The sequence below is a fragment of the Cyprinodon variegatus genome, unplaced genomic scaffold (genome assembly GCF_000732505.1).
Source record: "Cyprinodon variegatus isolate N-32 unplaced genomic scaffold, C_variegatus-1.0 Scaffold193, whole genome shotgun sequence".
Taxonomy (NCBI): Eukaryota; Metazoa; Chordata; class Actinopteri; order Cyprinodontiformes; family Cyprinodontidae; genus Cyprinodon; species Cyprinodon variegatus.
In genome coordinates, this window is record NW_015150646.1 from 454,967 (window position 1) to 461,840 (window position 6,874).

The window sequence follows — 6,874 nt, forward strand, 5'->3', positions numbered from 1 at the left end:
GGGTTAAATATCGGTGGGGTGGCCGATGTCTGATATTTAGTTTTAAGGCCGATACAGGCCGATACCGATAGGGGGCCGATTATATCGTGCATCCCTACAAAATATGATAATCAAAATTGAGAAATGTGCTCCTTAACCGTCTTTTTCCTTTTTGTTTCGTGCGGAAAAATCGCTAAACAAGATAGCAGGCTATTATCTGTTTTCTTGTTTTGGTTCAATGAAAAAAATACTACAATTCTAATGTTTTTAAGTTTTTTCATTTTTTTGGTTTCAAAAGAAAAAAAAAACTGCTTGAATATACATGGATCCCGAATAAGACTCCATAGAAACAGTAGTTCCATGCCCTAAGGAAGAAATACTAGCATGCATAAAACTACCATACAACTCACCTGTTAATTCAGTCAAGACAACTTCAAATTCCAAAACAAAATCCAATTAAGAATCTGTTATCTGACTCTAAATTTAAAGTTCATCCAGTTTTACTAAATTCTGCAGTTTAATGAAAAAGGTTTGACAAAATGATCCTTTTCTGGATGTGCAGAGCTACGTTTATCCAAACAACTAATACAGATATACACAGCTATACACTGTACTAAATCTTGGCTGCTGAATACACTTTTGACTTTTTCTGTTAGATTCACTTCCTGTTTAATATCACAGCTGCATTGTTCCTTTGATTGTTCAATTTTTTTTCCTTCCCCTAATTTGCTTTCTGTGAGAAGTGCTCGAAAAATAGTTTACAGGCTGTGACGTGCTGAAATAAAGTGCAGAGGTTTCTAAAGCAACTCTGATTTAATGCAATAAAAAAGCAAATAATTCAGAATAAACTGCTAGTAAAATAAAAAAAAAGGCTGCAGCCACCTCTCTCAATTAAACACCCATCAATTAAAGGCCACCTTGCTCTGCAGCGTTTGGGTTGTGGCATCTTTTTCAGGTTGTAAATTGAAAAACAGCAGACAGGAATGTTCTTCAGGGTCAAATAGGTTAAGTTCTTAACCTCTTATTCAGACAGACAGTGAACGAAACTGACTTGTGACTGAGAAAAAAAAACAACAGTTTGATCTGCAGGAAGCATAGAAACCCCAAAGTGTTACTGATGACAAAAAAAAGCGCCTGCAACTAGAAGCACAGAAAAAACGGCGAGTCTTAGAATATCTGCACTTTAAGGCTGGGCATACACTGTACGATTTTTTTGTCCTTTTTCGTCTGATTCTCCAGTCGTGCAAGAATTTTTCATCAGGCCGAGTTTAAGCCTCATTGTGCGTAATGCATTGTGTACTATACAGGGGGTAGCAATTGCTGATCAGCCTCTCACGACCAACTCCTGATCAGGAATCCTAAGGTCGGGAGAAAATCAAACATGTTTGCAATACAGTCAGCCCTTTGTGGGGTGTTAGTGGACAAATCCTGCTGTTGAAGCTGAGCTACAAGCAACTACGAGCTGATTTGCCAGAACTTCGTGCACTATGCATATGCAAACAAGGGAGTTCTTCTACTTCTTCCAGATTGACGAGTCTGACAAGTGCCATCTCTCGGCGCTGAGTCCGACGGGTGGTTTTTGGATATATGAAGTGTGAGCAGGTAGAGTTAAAATTCTGGCAATTTCTGACCTGATCTTCCCCTTTCAAGGGGCCCCCATTATTGGGGAGATAATCCTATGGTGTGTGATGTCTTATGAGACGTCGGGTCTGCTCCGTAGAACATCGTGACCACCTCTGATCAAAGATTGCGGAGACCTCCATGACCAGAATTGATTAATGATGTCCTAGTCTAGACTCTCTTCGTTATGACTACTCGCAGTGAGGATTCCTGCTCTGTTTTAATCTGCATTAGAGTCCTCCAAGGGTCTGATTTTTCAAAAATGTATCCATCTTCAACTATCCTTGTTTAAAACCCTGCCCAGACGTGTGAGTAGAAACATGCTGAAGTGTTTTAATTAATCTGATTTAGCAGAATAGTCTCTTAACAACAGACACCTAGGTACTAGGTGTGTGGAAAAAAATCATTTGGCGATATATTGTGATTTTCGGCTGCCCAATATATTATCAATCTTTCATTTCCTGGTTTAAATTTAAAAAAAAACTTTTTACTTAAATAACGAGGGAAAACAGGCTAGCTCTGCACCGCCACTCTTTTAGATAGTGCCATGGAGGCCTTTTGCTGTGCTGCGCAGCGCCATATCTGTGGTTGAGGCAGTCACAGTGGGAGACGAGGACTGACTCAATCCCCTGTATATGATGAACATATACAGCACTTGATTTTTTTCTCTAAACATTTTATTTGGATAGCTGCGAAAAATATCGCAATATATGGTGATATTACAAAATCGTCACCCAAGTATTGTGACAGTTGGGTCACAATACTTGCAACACCCATGCCAATACTCACCCCTAGTAGGTATGTTGCCTGATGCTCACAAGCCAGTGTGAAATGAGCTCCCACAAATGCAAATACGTTATCACATCAGGAAATATCAGTCAAAACAAAAATTAATTTTACAATGAATTAAGTTAAAATGGCATAAATATAAAATCTACAACTAGAGTTGTCACGATACTAAACTTTTCAACTCGATACCGATACTAAGTAAAATATTCGATACTCGATGTCATTTTCGATACCACAAGGATAAAAACAAAGACTCCAAAATTCAACAGAAATGTTTTCATTAATAAACAAAATACATTAAATAGATAAATAAATACAATAAACAATATTTTTAGGTTGTATGCTGTGCACAATTCTAAGCCAGCTTGATAAAAAACTTACAAAATTAAAATTAAGTGTTCCTTCCTTGGCTATACTTTACACACAAAAATAATTCTCAGCAGCTGCACTGTTACAGAAAAAAGTCTGAAACCGAGAAGTGCACAGAATTATTCAATCACACTTTGTTCAGAAAGTGCATTTTCCCTTTAATCTGCGCATAAGATGAATGACTGTTTAGGTGCCACTGGTGGTAGCACTGTATCGATACTTTTGAAAATGAGTATTGTATCCAGATACAACGTTTCAGTATCGATACTTTTTTGAGTATCGATACTTCTGACAACCCTATCTACAACTTACAGTGAAATAAGTCCACAGTGTGGTGCCTGCGCCATCTTTGTTATTAGTCACTGTCACTACCCGATCCGTCCCAGAAGCATGATTCGTTCTGCGCTACCAGCTCATTTGCACATCCAGATACACATTCCGGTCAACCTCAATTTTATTTTGTTAGAAATACCTAAATGACGTGTTCCCTCCCCAAAAATAGTAAACATACTAAAATATAATGTGTTAAAGGTTAATAACGTATTTCCTGACAAAAAAGATGCCTTAAAATCCTTTCTGTTTTATCACTCGTCTCTTCCCGACCTGCAACGGTAAAGATGACGTGAGAAGCAGTTTAACAAAGAAAATGTAAAAACCATAAACATTGTCTCACAAAAGTCATAAAACATTTTTTACAAATGTGAATTAGTATTCTTTAGTGAGTTAAGGATAGAAATAAGTAGTTTTAGAACCATAATTACATTATTTATGGACACCCGGATATATATCTATTTGTATATAATGTTGCAAAGACCTGCACTATGCAGCAATTCCCCTCTTTAAGCAATATCCTGAGTTACAAAATCCCTTCTGTAATCTCCTTTCTTTCATAATTAAAAGCAAGACTAGGCTTCCTCTCTTGTTTTTATTTACTTTTTAAAGTAATTAATCTTTTCTATAACTCAATGCCCTTTAAATTTTGACACATTGGTATTCAGTCTTTCTCTACATTTCTTTCATCTTCAGATGCATTTCAGAGCAGCTGAAGTAAACAGACTGATCTGGACTTTATTTGGTAATTCAGCACAGATGTGCAACAAGCAAGACCGGTTTGATGAGCTTACATGTCTGGAAGTACGGAGAGAATTTTGTTCCAATGTTATTAAAGGAAACAAATGGAAAAGGAGTAAAAATAATTTTTTTAAAGTTTGCTATTTTTCAGATATTAGATTTCCTTTATTCAAAGTTTTTTATAGATTTTTTTTTACAGATCAGTAAAACGTGATTTAAAAAAAAATAATAATAATGCAATAAAACTCTAACCTTGCGCTGCAACCTGGATTGTCGCGAGGTCTGAGTTTCTAGTCTCACAACAAATCCACCGGCAGGTTGGACCAATGACATGCCAGCAGTGTTTTTTCTGGGGCGAGACATGTTGGAACGACGACCGTCAGAAGGGTAACAACAACTATTTTCTGGAGCTGGTTTTACGTGCGATAACTGTATTTTAAAGTATCAAATATATTTGGAGAGCGTACTCTAGGATAGCAACACAGAGATCGACATCCCGGATGCCTGTTATACTTGTGGACATTGAAAAGAAACATCCACTATGGTTATTTCCATGCTTAAACTTCAAATTCACAAGAAATGCACAAAACAGTGCAGTGCAAAGGAGGCCCAGGATCAGAGGTCAGACTTAAAGGAATAGTACCGCCAAAACATGATTAGCATTCATTTTCTACTCACCCCCATGCTGAACAACACTCTGGAGTACTTTTTTGATATCTCAAATGCATCTGGAGATCTGGGAGGCTTCTTGCTGTCTGCTGACATTCAAATAATGGAGGTCTATGGTGCCCGAGGCAGAAAGGTCCATAAAAGTCCACAAAAACGTGTCAATATTCCTCCATACTGCTCGTCCAATGTATTCCAAGTGTCCTGAGTGGGTAGCATCCATAATTTACTCGAAACAAAGTCATTTAGAATGTTTTTAGAGCATAAACAGTAGTGTATAGGATTTCCTAAAAGCGCGTTTACGAGTCTACGGAAACCGCGGCAGACCAAACCAGACGAAAGTGCACATTCAGCGTCTCCTCTGCCGATAATGCAAGCGTAGAAGAAGAAATGTGCTGTTTACCTGTGCAAAGAAAGAAACAACGAAGAGAAAAATGTCTGAGGACTTCAGTGTTGAGGAAGAGCATGAGTTCTTTGCCGAGCTGAATGCGCACTTTCATCTGGTTTGGTCTGCCGCGGTTTCCGTAGCGTCGTGAACTTGCAGGCGCGCGCTTTTAGGAAATCCTATACACTACTGTTTATGCTCTAAAAACATTCTAAATGACTTCGTTTCGAGTAAATTCTGGATGCTACCCACTCAGGACACTTGGAATACATTGGACGAGCAGTATGGAGGAATATTGACACGTTTTTTGTGGACTTTTATGGACCTTTCTGCCTCGGGCGCTGGGCACCTCCATTATTTGAATGTCAGTAGACAGCAAGAAGCCTCCCAGATCTCCAGATGCATTTGAGATATCTAAAAAGTACTCCAGAGTGTTGTTCAGCATGGGGGTGAGTAGAAAATGAAGGCTAATCATGTTTTGGGTGTACTATTCCTTTAAGCATTTCTTTATAGCAGTCAGGATGAAGCAGAGGGAGCCTACAGACAGGAGAGGGCGTCTGTGAAGAGGAGTCATGAGACATTTCAGTGCTAAGTGAAACCTTCTGCAAACGGTTTCCAAGAAGAAGATGGGAGAGGAATTTCCAACAAAGGCAGAAAGGAAGTCCATTCTGAAGTGTAACAAGACACCTACCATTCTCTCACCACCTTAGAGACACTGCTTGTTCTTTTCACAATGTAATTTGTGAATAAAATCCCTCCTCATATTTCTTAGTGTTGGTTTGGTTAAAGGTTTTTGAAAAGTTAAAGAGCCCAATAGTTTTTGATTTAGAGCGAGCCCTTTCTTCATAGAAAGTTTTCCTCATAGAGGAAAGGTTGTGTTTGTTTTTACTTCATTAACTTCTATATTCTCTGTGCTTTTGTCTTTAAAAACAAATATTTCCTTTATTGGCTAATTTTAATTTTTTTATACAACCAACCTTGTCTTTAAGAATTTTATTTTGGTAAGTGTCCTTCCATCCCTCAATAAATGTTTTGGTTGCTGACTGGTTATTGCAACAGAAATGCTTAGGGGGACAAAAAAAGTGAAAAAGTTCAGGCTAAAAAGGAAGGAAGGTCTAGACTTAGACTTAGACTTCTTTATTTGTCATTTTGTATGCACAGAGTGCATACAGAACGAAATTGCGTTACATACAGCTTATGAACGTTGCATTGATATTTCAAATAAGAAATAGGTCTGAAAGATTTGAGGAAAAAATATTTTTCCTAAAAAGAAAGAGACACATCTGCCCTGTTATGGTGATTCTGGCCCCATTCTAAACCAGTGCTCCCCTCACTCTTACCCTATCAGTTAAAAGTGTTGATGATTGTCCAAAAGTGGAACGTACAGTAAAATAACAATACAATCTATTTTACTAAATATTTTAATTAGAGCATTTAATTCTTAGGCATGTTATGCTTTCCATCTCAAAAAAAAAAACCAACATAAATATGTTGCCTGTAAGTTAGTCAGGAATCGTAATAAATAAATCCTATAATGAACCTGTGTTTATAAATCTAGAGCTAAGAAAAAACACAGCACAAAAATATAGTCAGACTTACTTAATTACCGTAGTTCTTTATTTTCATCAACACCTGAGCTGCTTTGATGAGCTCTGATAGCTCAATGTGAAAAACAGCTATTACCAGGCTGTTCTCTACTCTGGTTTGGATGCGTGTCAAAGCTGAAGGTGAACTGACAAATGTAAGAAAAAATTACTATATGGTGGATAAAAACTTTGTACATGTACCCATTGCCATGACATCCTGAATGAGTCTCTGTGCTTTATAAATAAACTTGCTGCAGTCTTTGCTCTGGTCTTTAACTCCTTTACATAGAAGTGTATATATACATACACACACATATTTTATATATATATATATATATATATATATATATATATATATATATATATACATACACACACATATTATATATATACACACACAGACATATAT

The 6,874-nt window shown here is 37.2% G+C and overlaps 1 protein-coding gene across 2 annotated transcripts in view; it reads right to left on the bottom strand.

Moving 5' to 3' along the window:
* LOC107087752 (placenta-specific gene 8 protein-like) overlaps nucleotides 1-6,874 on the bottom strand; it is a 23,917-nt gene that overhangs the window by 16,101 nt on the left and 942 nt on the right. Inside the window, exon 1 of one of the 2 annotated variants that reach the window (XM_015379488.1) lies at nucleotides 390-547. The exons of the other annotated variant lie outside the window; for it this stretch is intronic. The gene's annotated coding sequence lies outside the window, so the exon portion shown is untranslated. Of the gene's footprint in view, nucleotides 1-389; nucleotides 548-6,874 lie in introns of those variants that run through there. 2 annotated transcript variants of the gene reach the window in all.